Raw genomic sequence first — 13433 nt, forward strand, 5'->3', positions numbered from 1 at the left:
AGACAAACCAGGTAAACAACTCTATTCTTGGAGGGACTAATCCTTTCTAAATAATCTTAGTGAAGCTATAGCTTGTTACGTCGTCCGGAAGCGTTTCCTCCTGTAGCACCTGCACAAAAGAGTTTTGCCTTACCTGTCAAACTTCCAGACAACTCTATCCACTCTGTCAAAGGCTATTTTAACTGGCCTCAAAGTGTCGTGTAATTGATTCACAAGTTTCAACTCTCATTGGAGTAGCTCACGCCTCCATTGGAAGTTCGATATCCACTCTAACACATCCCAGAACCCGCAAACCCCTATGACATATCCTTTTTGAATTGAAATCGAGAAGAGTCTTGGAAACCTATCATTTAGAAGATCACAACATAGCCAGACATCTTCCTAAAAACGAGTTCTTCTACCATCATCAATCTCCATGGACAAGCTAGTTATTATCTTGTCTCTTATATGTTGCTCCTTAATCTGTAGTTGGCAAATATCCTTCCATGGACCCCCTCTAGTAGGTAGAGCCTGGGTGGACAATATCTCATGTGGGGAGAGATTATTACAAGAGCATACCACCTTCTTCCACAACGGATACTTCTCCTTAAAAAATTTCCACCACCACTTAAATAAGAGTGCTGTATTACGAACCATCACATTTTCGACTCCTAACCCCCTAACTTTTTTGGAGTTTGAACCACTTTCCATCTAACCAATGCCATACCATTCCTTCCATCCTCCTTACTCTACAAGAACCTTCTCTATAACGAAATCAATTTCTCAGCAATGGCCTTTGGCAGTTTAATAAGCTTAGATAATAAACCGGCAGGCTATTTAACACTGCTTTGATGAGCACCAACTCTCCCGCTTTGTTAAGAACCTTCGATTTTTACAAGCCGAGCTTCTCCTCCACTTTGCCTCTAATTGATTTCCAAGTCTTGATCAACCTTGGATTAGTTCCTAAAAGAATGCCAAGGTATCTGACCGGAAGAGTAGTTTCCTTGCACCCCAATAAACTGTACATACTTCGAACCCATTGTTATTCACAGTTGATTGAGATCAAGCTGAATTTGTCAAAATTGATACTTAACCCCGACATCAACTCGAAACATCGTAGGAATCTCTTGTAGTTTTTAAAGTATAAATATTTCAATAAAAATATATATTATATATTAATATTTTTAACAAAGTAAATTTTTATTGGATGATAATTATTGATCTTAATAAATAAAACAGATTTATATTTTTTATATTTATATATTTTATATTCATTATTTGAAAATAAAAAATATATTTTTTATTTAAAGTATTATATATTAAAAGATATTTATTTATTTATGTACTAGTGATGTTTAATATGTTCTATATTTATTATGGTCTATCAATGTTCTTTTTTATAGTAGCTTTTGATTTATATTTAATAAAACTGAATGATTTATAATAATAAGACACATTCAATAAGCACAAAGTTGTTGTGCCTATTTTAGACATATCCTCAATTGAAGTGATGAAAATAACGTTAGAGATCTAGATCTAGGTGACTTGCAGTGAAAAATAAGGTTTATTGATAAAAAAAATTAAACTATTATTTTTAAAATTTATTTTAATGCATTTTAATAGATAGGTTAAAGATTTTAATATAATACATTTCTATAAATATTTTTTAATGTAATTTTTTGACTAAATCTAAAAATAAAAAAAAATCATAGAATTTTAAGCGTAAAAATAATATAAAAAAAACATGTAAAACTAGATTATTCAACGGTTTCGCACTTTCTCACCTTGGATGTAAACTTTGGAGCCAAGTTCCTGGGAACTCCTTTAGTGGTACACTGTAACACCCCAATTAGTCTAAACTTTATTACGCATCGTAAAGCAAAGGTTAATCAAGGATTACGACAGTTCTAAACCCATATAAATATATAGAAGGAATAATATTATCTAGAAGCCTGATGAAAAATACAGTTCAAAAACATGATTTAAAAGCGCAAAGCGTATTAACGAAGCGTCTAACTTAAAGCATAAGAGACAGATGTAGTATAACAAAATATAATAGTATAATATCATAGAAATCTAACCACGGCTCATGGAGTTTAAGCTGGCTAGCCATATATATATACAGACAACCAGAAACTGAAGTTTAAAGAAAGGGCTTATCCAAGTTTTTCTCTCTTAAATACAAGCCTCTAGGCCAAAACAAAATACAAAAGCGAGAGACATATACAAAATAAACCAAAAGACTCCAAAAGGTATCAGGATCCTTCGCTTCTGTCACCATCCAAGTAACTCACCGAGGTGGATTGCGACCTGTATCTGAAAAATATAACAGAAATATGGTATGAGAACCGGAGATTCTCAGTATGGTAACAGTGCCTAGTGATGTAGGATATAAGACCCCGGAATGCCAAAGGCAATCCTAGGCTCCAAATCCATCACAAGATTAAAATCTTAAGGCATACTAAACAATAAATCAAATATATAAACTTAACATAACTAAACAGGGTGCTCTATCTTAGGGAATTTCTATTCTAACCAAAACATCGCTGTCCCACAGCCTTCACCAACCTACCCTCCGTGCGATCCCATCACCACTGCCTTCCGAACCTCCTCAATCCCAGAAGAAAGCACAATTATATACAAGGCAAGTAAGACACAAGTAGAAGCATATAAGGCAAGTAATTCAAATAGCAATTAGACATATTATACAAATAGGCAAAAAATTTCAAGTCGGCAAAGCATACAAACAGATAGAGAATGCACATGATGGATGCCTGTCCTACTGGCTGTGATATCACTTGTCGGTCCATAAATGCCAACCCGACACATCCTTTCGGATGTAGCTTTTTTGCCGCACCCTCGGATATAGTGCCAGGCACACTCTATTGACCCACGGATTTAGTGTCGGGCACACTCCATTCACCCACAGATTTAGTGCCGAGCACACTCCATTCACCCACGGATTTGGTGTCGGGCACACTCGCATGCGTAACCCAAGGATATAGTGCCTGGCACACTCTTGCAATAGAAAAGATTATCAGTCATAATTTAATCCCTAGAACATAATACCGGGTACACTATCATACTTTATCCCAAGGATATAGTGCCTAGCACACTCCCATTATTCAACAAGATCATCATTCCTCTTTGGGTCCTCAACTCATCAAAACCATCATCAATTCATCATTTTCATTCCGAGCTCATTAGTTTATCAGTTTCTCAATTCATACATCTTTCTCCATTCACACTCTACCAAACCCATCCTCAATATTCCAGAAACCTGAGCCTCCGTCCTCTAACTTTTCAAAATAATTCCAACTCAAACCCTCCTAGGATCATTCCCAAGTTTGTTACCCAAAAATAAGCTCAAAAGCCTTAAAATGGTGTTATAGAAGCTTAAAATCTTGTTGAGAAGGTGAAATAGTTGAAAACAAAGTTTAAATTTGTGAAACAGGGCGTGTGCATACGCACAGGGGTGTGCGTGCGCACACCCAGGAAGATTTTGAAAGTGTGCGTGCGCACAGGGGTGTATGTACGCACATGTATTAAAATTTGTAAAGTCTGTTCACTCGCACAGGGTGTGCTAGCGCCCCCAACAGACGACCCTTCCCGACTTGTGCGTGCGCACAGGGTTCAGATCGTAATTCTTCATTGATGTGTGCGCGCACAAGCTATGCTAACACTACAAGCAGGGAGCCTTTTCCTGCGTGTGCGTGCACACAGGTCTGTGCGTTCGCACAGAATAAGATTTTCGCAGGGTTGTGCGTGCGCACATATCAGAAATCATGAAATTCAGCAACTTTGCATAATTTCAGATTTTTGACACCAACTTTGAATGATCATAACTTCCTCTACAAAATTCCAAATTTTACAAACTTTATATCGATTCGAAGAATTTTCAATGAACTTTAAATCTAAACCAATTTCAATAGATTTTGAAAACCGAGGCAAAGGTTATGATCAGACAAAGTTCATAAAAAATCAACTTTTACCCAAAATTCACAAGTTACCAATTTTCCCAATTTCATATCTCAAACCAATCAAAACCATACCAAACTCCCCTCTACAGCACCATTTACCCTCTTGGGTCACTTTTCACAATTAACACCAATCTTTCCATCCTACTTCATCATTCTCAACCTCAATAATCAATTATATATATAACATTCCAAACATATATTCACTAATCATCATTTATCGCTATAAATCTTCATCATCAACTCAACCATGCTTCATATTATTGATCAACAATGTTCATTCATCCAAATCCATCATATTTCAATCATCATCATTTAACAACATCAACAATACCAATTCATTGTACATCATCAACCAACCAATCATCAACAACATATAAATTTTTAAACCTATCCTATGGGTCACTAGCCTAAGTGTCCATGAATATTATATACTACATAGAGGAAATCAAAATCATACCTTGAGCTTCCAACCACAAGCAAGCCTGCGAAAAGGACTCCAACAAGCACCAAAAGCTCCCAAACTCACAACAAACAAGCTATATACACACAAACTATCACTAACCAATCTAGGGCTCAACATAAACATAAAATCACAAGGGTTTCAAGAGCTCTTACCTTGTCCAACAGTTTTGGAAACCAAAACCATAAACAATCAAGTGCTAGAGTGTATCTAAAACACCCAAGACACAAGATTTCACTTAAAACCAAATCCTAAAACTTGAAATGCACAAGGACACGAAAACTGGGCAGGAAAAGAGATTTACCACAAAGCCTAGATAGAAATGACGGGCTCGGCAAGAACTTTGCGTAGCCGCTGACGACACGCAAATCGGAGCACCGTAGCTCAAGATATGATGAAAAGAGTAAGGAGATGAATAGTGCTCTTCTCTCTTCTCCTCTCCTCCTTGTAGCTGGTGTGTGTGTGTTTATGGGTGAAGGGTTCATTAATGAACCCTTATATATGTTGGACTTGGGCCCAACTTGGGCCCGGTCAAACTCGTTAGCGTTTTTAGTCCGTTTGGCCCAACTTTGGGCCAAACCTTTAACACTAACCCCCGATTTTCCATTCCTAATATGTTTCTAGGGTTTTCGACTGTTTTTACTTTTTCTCGTGCAATACCGAGCAGACTTAAATCGGTTCGACCGGTTCAACTGCCGGTTCGCGATTTTTTACGATTTTTCACAGAAAACACATTTTCTGACTTAGAAAGACTTACTGAGTCCAAAAATTATATTTAAATCCACAAATTCTCATCCTAACTCTCTAGAATTTAATTTGGGCATTTAAATGATTTTATCCGTAAAAAATCTGGTACTTACATACATTGGACGTGCCTCTCTTCATGTTGAACGTGAGGCTTGCTCGATTAGAGGCACGTCGGACGTGTCTTTCTTGGGTTGAATGTAAGCTTGAAAGCAAGTCTCTGGGAGTGTTTTAGATTGGCACGTTGAACTCACCAGGTGGCATATTGGACACGGCAAGATACTGGCATCCTTGGGAGTCTCTGAATTTGGTCCAGTAACCTTTCTGTTTGATCCAGAAGCTCTTTGTTTGATCCAGCAATTTTTCTGTTTTGCTTACTTCTTATTTTCTCTTGCAATCAAAGAATTCAAACAATTCAAAGTAGTATGCACTAAACCATAAAATGGTTACTTAACAAGGAAGAATCACTAGCTTATTGAATAAAATTCTAAAAAAAGTTACTAAAGATGTGGATGTATCACAACACCAAACCTGAAACTTTGCTTGTCTTCAAGCAAACAAAGAATCTTGTATTCATAATTGAAGAACTAAATCTCACAACTCAAGGATGAGTCATAGTATTTCCATTGGATTTGGTTAGCCTTTTCAGTAGAAGCTGAAAATAATCCCTATTGGAGATGGAAGAACTTATTAGAGGGTAGGAAGGTATATAAAAAGGAGTTAAATGGAGGATTGAATGGAGGACGCTCAGTGCGTATTATGAAAAACTCCTGGATTAAAAATCTCCCACCATTAGCTACTCATATTCTATGTAATTGTGACTCAATTAATTTGGGTTAACCAACTTTAAACATAGAATAAACAATAAAATCAATATCTTAACACAAAAAATTTCAGTTTTAATCTAGACATTATAAAAGCAATTTTATAAATAAAAATTGTGGAAGGAGATAACTTGGTTACCTAGCCACTAGAAAGAAAAGGTAGTTACATTGTTGCCTTAAATTATACACTAGCTCATCAATTCTACCATCCGCCTCTCATTTAATGTTGATTCAGTACCAACAGAAAAAGCTTTGAAACTTTATTTAGGACTTATAATGTGAACTGAAAATTAGGATCTTCTTATGAAAGGTGATGCACAATGAAATTTCAGTAAACAAAAAATTAAATGATAGAATTCACACTACTTTTCTGTTTGTAGAAGATATCTTGCTATCAAGGAGTCAATCCTCAATTACTTAGTTTTTTGTGAGAAATCTTGGACAATCTGAACTAATTCAAGAACTGAAATTCTTAATCATACAAAAAATTTTAGAAACATGGCAGTGATGGATAAAATTAGTGGTGAAGATGAACAGAAGTAAAAATAGAATCTAGAAATGAAAAGAAATGGCTAACATATTGTAAAAGTTCTGGAAGGCACGCATCAAGTTTATTTTTGAAGGTGAAGCTTTTTTATGAATAGTATATCTTAGATCTGATAAAAAGTAACAACGTTGAGTTTCTAGCCAACTTCATGTCCTAACTCGATGAAGAAGATAAGTCTCTTCACCGGTTACTTTTACTTTACTTTCCTCACTTCCTTTACTTGCTTTTTTTTTGTTGTTCATTTTAAAAAGTTTTTTTGTAAAAAATTTTAGTTTTAGCCATTATATGAAGTCTATTGTAGACCAAAATACTTCATTTTCATTCAATGAAATCTAAACTCTACAAAAAAAATATTACTTATACTTATTACATATATTAATTTACTAAAACGTAGTTTTATTTATAAAAAAATTCAGCACGTAGCAAGTTTTTTTTATTACATAGAAGTCGAAACTATTAAGATAAAATTCTAACCAGTGTTTTCGGAGGATTAAAAAAATGTTAAAAAAACGATAACATTAAAATAAAAAATAGATATTTGATATTTTAATATATTATGTCAAAATAAAATATTAAATTAAATCAATCAAATTCTAATTGGTTTGCTTTAATTTGATTTGGTTGGCCTAAAGAAAAACAAACTAAACTAAGCTAAACATTTTACGTAAAATTAATTTGGATGAGTCTTTCTTAAAATATCGATCCAAATCACAAATATAATTAAATTCGATGTAAATATATTGTGTAACTAGGTATTTATTTTATTGTATTCAAAGAAAGAATCAAATCGTTTAATACTAATAAAATAAAATAAATGTCTCTTATAAAAGTAATATATGTGAGATATAAGATGTGAGATAAAAAATAGTTAAAAAGCACTTGCTAGCAAGTTAATAGATACATGTGTTGATGTAAAGCAAGTGTTACAAATATATGTGTTATGGCTCTAAAAATGTAGAAACCAAATGTTTCATATCTATATAGAAGAATACTTACTCTTCGTGAATAGGGTCCTCTTTGTTTGTCTTTTATTTTATCCCTTTTGCATCATATTATTTTTGCGGAAAATCCCAAAAAACCAAGGTTTATTTGGAAAAAAAAAGTAAACTATTATTTTTAACTTTTTTTATGACATACATATAATTATTGTATTCTATATTTTGAAATATGTTTGACTCAATCATTTACATATTTAAAAATTTATACGAATACAAATATTTGAATAATTTTATACTATCATTAAATAATAATTAAACTAAAACATTATATCAAATCATGATACACCAAGACATTTTTGATAGAATATTCTTTAAAAAAAAGGTACAATTATATTTAAGGTTTTCAATAATCTTTAACAATGAAAACAGTCTTCACAATCAACGAATAGTTGAAAGGTGTTTATCAAAGTAGTGACAATAACAATACCTATATATACCCTCAGCTGTTTCAATCTTTCAAAGACCCTTGTAAAAGAAATTCATAGAATGATCATACGATTTTGGTAGAGTCAACAGGATGTGATGATTGGATTTTTGACGGTTTAGAATTTCATAAATGAATTCTCGTTGCAAGTATAGTTTCTAAACCAACAATAATCCTTTCATACAAAAGATTGTTTGTCACAAGTAACAAACCCCTAAAATTAATAACCAAAGTATTCAAACCTCGGGTCGTTCTCCCTAGGAATTACAATAAAGTGTCTTGTTATTGGTTGTGAGTCATTTTTGGGGTTTTGATAAGAAACATGGAAGTTAAATGCTAAAAAGTAAACTAATGGCTACAAAGGTCTTGGCAAGGGTTGGTGGTCAAGGATCTCTATCCTAATCACTAACCACAATATGAGAATTAGCAAGGATTAATCTCATTAAATCATCCTCTAACTAGTAGTAAAGGAAAGTCAAATGAGCTATATCAATCCTAATCCATAAGTCCTAACTCTCCACTAATTCAATTAGTGAGAACTAGAGTCAATGGATCCCAATCATCAATTATTTGGACATTAGTAACTCAAGAGTTCCTAAGTTACCTTTCCAAGCCAAGAACATAAAATTCTACTCTAAAATCCAACCAAGCATTTCATCAAACACTTGGAAGGCATAAAAGGAAAGGATAGTAAATTGGTAACAAGAATAGAATCTAACAACAATTATTGAAATGAATTAACAACAACAATCAAAAGAAACACATTTATTATGAATTACCTTGATTGAATTGAAAGAGAGTAGAAGAAACAAAAGTAGATCTACAACAAAACACAAGAACAACATGAAGGAAATTATAACAAAAGAATGAAAGAAGAATGAGTGTAACAACAAGGAATTGAGAAGATAGAAGTAGAAAAGGATGAATTAAAATCTAGATCTAAGAACTAAACCTAATCCTAATCCTAATCCTAGAGAGAAGTGAGAGCTTCTCTCTCTAGAAACTACTTCTAAAACTAAACTATGACTAATGGTAACTAACTTTAAATGTTGTGAAGTATCATGTTGATTCCCCCTTCACTCCTTGGGTTAAATAGCATCAGAAATGAGTTGGATTGGGCCCACAAGGCTTTAGAATTCGCTGGCCACGTTTTGCTTTAAGTGAACCAGGTGGCAGCAACGGCGCGTGCGTGTACTATGCGCGTACGCGTCACCATGCACGGTTCAACCATAGCAAATCTTATATCATTTCGAAGCCCAGGATGTTAGCTTTCCAACCCAACTAAAACCGCATCATTTGGACCTCTGTAGCTCAAGTTATGGTCGATTAAGTGCGAAGAAGTCGGCTTGACAACTTTTGCGATTCCTTTATTTCTTCATGAGTTCTCCATTTCTACATGCTTTTCCTTCATTCCCTTGGTCCAGTCGTTGCCTCCTAAATCTGAAATCACTTAGCAAACATATCAAGGCATCTAATGGAATCAAGGAGAATTAGATTTAGCTATTTTAAGTCCTAAAAAGCATGTTTTCACTCTTAAGCACAATTAAAGGAGAAGTTATAAAACCATGCTATTTCAATGGATAAATGTGGGTAAAAGGTTATAAAATCCCCTAAATCAAGCACAAGATAAACCTTACAAATGGGGTTTATCAGGATGCGGAGAAAAAAATGTGCAATGTGAAAAAACTGAGGACTGAATTTTAAAGATATCAGAGCCTTTAATTTAGTTATGTTATGCAATCAAAAATGGCGATTACAGACAAGAATGAACTCGCTGGTGCATCGAGTATATAAAAGTAAATATTTTAAGTATTCTGATTTCTTAAGGTAGAGACTAGGAACAATCCCTCTTGGGGTTGGAGGAGTTTGTTAGTGTTGGGAATAAGTAGTATGATCACAATCCAATCAATCATGTGTCAAATAATTTGTTATTGTTATTATATTAAAATATTAATATAATAAGATCTTTGATTAAATTTAGAGATTTATCATTGTGATAGTGATCATAATATTGAGAGATAAATCTTTTATAATTTAATCTAAATTGTTCTTGGTCATAGGATTATTAAAAAGGACATTAATAATCCGGAAAGATCAATATATATATAATGGTCTTCATTGGATAAGATTAATAGATCTCATTTATTAAATTATATATATAGATGATGCATATAGGGATATGACCATTGAACTGGCTCACTCTGAGAATTCCTAATGGTTATAATTACCGCATATTTGTCAATAGGATATTCTCAAGATGAACATAGTAATAGAGTTTCCTTTGACCTGCGACTATCATAGTAATTAACAACGTATTTATTATACTTTAATTCCGGACATAGGGTGCTAGTTGAATGGATATTGGGTATGATTTAAATACTTGTAGAATTAATGATCAGTCTATAAGGAATCCGTCAACTCTCGGTAAAGAGTTTGAGCTCTATGATTATAATGAATGAGATGAATAAAACCTTGGTTAAGGGGATTGAATGAATGATGAAATGAGTTTCTTATGTCATTCACAGTTCATTATAATAATGGTAACAAGTTAGAGTTTGACAATTAAACCATACTCTAAGGGTTAACCAAGAGCTGGAACTTTGTTCTTCTGAGGTTCTTAGTAAAATAGATTACTTCAAACTATCGAGTCGTTGAGGAGTGTTGCTAGACGCCAACCTTGATTAGTAAATTTAGTATGACTAATTTACTACCCGCTTAGTATTGAACCTATGGGATCATACACTAACGAGTGTTCTAATCTTTGCTGTAGAATTATTTAATTATTATTTTAATTTGATCAAATAAATAATTATTTTAATTCAAATGGAATATTATTATATTCTTTGCTAGCACCAAGAATATAATAATAGTATGATAATTGAGAATATTAAATGAGATTTGAGAATAATTAGTTATTCTATTCTAAATTTGAATTCTAAATTTGGATGAGATCCAAATTGATTCTGTTTCAAATTGAGTTATGATTTGATTCATAAATTTGTAGGATTCAGATTTAGAATTTTAAGATATGATTTAAATTTAAACTGAGATTCAAATTTAAAATCAGTAAAAAATCTCATACTATATATATGTATGACAAGAGTAGAGGAATATGAGAAAGAAAAGAGAATAACAAGAGTTTTATTCCTTTATCTCTACATAGATAGATGTATGTGAGCCTAATTCTTGGAGAAGAATTTTATGGTCTGCAAAGAGTTGCAAGAGGTTTCTCAATTTAGATCAGATGTCCATTGGTCAAGGAGTTGACAGCAAAGGTTGGTCTCGGTATGGATACGCATAGCGCCTTCGTACCATCGAAGGAGAAAATGATTTTTACTAGCATACATACAGGTATTTAGATCTGATCTACTATATATTATATTATTGGAATAAAGTTTAAGCACAAAATAGATCTTTAAGGATTACTTTCTTTTCTTCCACTGCGTGTTATGAACACATGGTAATCCTTCAGTTAGAGGGTAGGAAGGTTAAAGAAAAATGAGCAAAATGGAGGATTGGTAGATAATATTTGGTGCGTATTATAGAAGACTTCTGGTTTAAAAATTTCTCACACCTAGCTTCTTAGACTCTACCTAACTGTGACTCTAAACTAATTCTAGTTTACCAACTTCAAATACAGAATAGATAATGAAATCAACAACTCATTACAAAATATTTGAGTTTTAGTCTAGACATTATATAAGCAATTTTATATATAGAAAATATTAAAAGAGATAACTTGGTTACCTGACCACAGGAAAAAAAGGGTAGCTACAGTATTGTCTCAAATTATAGACTAGCTCATTAATTCTATCATCTATCCCCTTCATCTAATGACGATTTAGTGCCAATAGAAAAATCTTTGAAACTCCATTTGGGACCTAAAATGCGAATTAAAATCAGGGTCTTCTTACAGAAGGTGATGCATAATGAAATCCCAATGAACAAAATATTAAAGATAGAGTTCACTCTTTTTGTAGAAGATGTCTTGCTATTGGGAAGTTAATCCTTCATTGCTTGCTTTTCCTTGAGCAATCTTAGATAGTCTAGACCAATGCAGGAATTGAAATTCCTTATTCAAAAAAAATTTCAAAAGCATGACAGTGATTGATGGAATTAGTGGTAAAGATGAAGAGAAGTAGAAATAGAACCCAAAAATTAAGAAAAGTGGCTAGCCTACTATGGGAACTCCGAAAGGCATGCAACAAGTTTATTTTTGAAGGTGAAACTTTTGATTAACAGTGTGTCTGAGATCTGGTAAGGAGTAACAACGTCGAATTCCTAGCAAGCTTCATATCCCAGCTCAATGAAGAAGATGAGGCACTCACTAATTACCTCTACTTTCTTTACTTCCTTTACTTTATTTCTTTTGTTGTTCATTCTAGATACGTCTTTTTGTGAAAAAATTTAATTTTAGCCATTATATGAGACCTATCGTGGACCCAAACACTACTTTTTCATTCAATGATATCTTAACTTTAAACAAAAAAATGTTACTTAAATGTATTACATAAATTAATTTACCAAAAGATATAAAAATTAATAAGGTAGTAAGCTTTTTCTTATTATATAGAAGTGAAAACTATTAAAACGAAATTCTAACAAGAGTTTTCAAAAAATTAAAAAAAATTGTTAAATAAAAATTATTGAAATAAAAGATATAGGTATTTGATATTTTAATATATTATTTTAAAATTGAAAAACTGAATTAAATTAATCAAATTCAATTAACATCACCTCGTTGCAATAAATGATGAGCTCCTTGCCACTAGAACTGAGCTTCTTCCTCAAACTTGTATGTGGCAAACTCTACATACTGATTTTTAGGTACATGCTGAGCTTGCAACGCTCTCTCCATAGTCAGGAACTAGTTATCCGCCTCCGTAGGGTCCGTCGTACCCCTTAAGGTTGGTGGATCTACCTTCAGAAATGTCGCCAAGATTATCGGACCTCCATCAGCTTGGTGATTCCTCAGTCCATTACCATTCAAGTTTATCTTTTCCATAGCTTGGTTCATAGCCGCAACACTTTCTTGCATCGTGTTGACGAGATTAGTCATAGCTGTTAAGAACATAGCCTAATTATCCACCAGTGTGCCTCCCTCATTTTCTCTCTGCTCTCGTCTTCGACTATGTCTATGTCCACGAGACGCCATTTGGGTCTGTTCACAGTAAACAATTGATATTAAGGTGATCATTCTCAATATCTCAAGTCTAGTGCTTCAAATTCCCAAAAGGAAGTTCATGAACGACAATGATATATTTGTCAAGCAGACATCCTAGATAGCATGTATACACAACCCAGAGTATGCTCAGAAGCATAGTCAGTTCATCCCCCAAGCTTTATAAGAACGAACTGCTCTGAGTGTGATGCCACTTTGCTTTTGTCTTTTCCTTGTATGTATTTAATGTAACACCCTACCACATAGAGCTTTACGCCTAGGACGTAAATCAAAGGTGGTGAGGCGCTACGATATA

The sequence above is a fragment of the Arachis duranensis genome, chromosome 1 (assembly GCF_000817695.3).
Source record: "Arachis duranensis cultivar V14167 chromosome 1, aradu.V14167.gnm2.J7QH, whole genome shotgun sequence".
NCBI lineage: Eukaryota > Viridiplantae > Streptophyta > Magnoliopsida > Fabales > Fabaceae > Arachis > Arachis duranensis.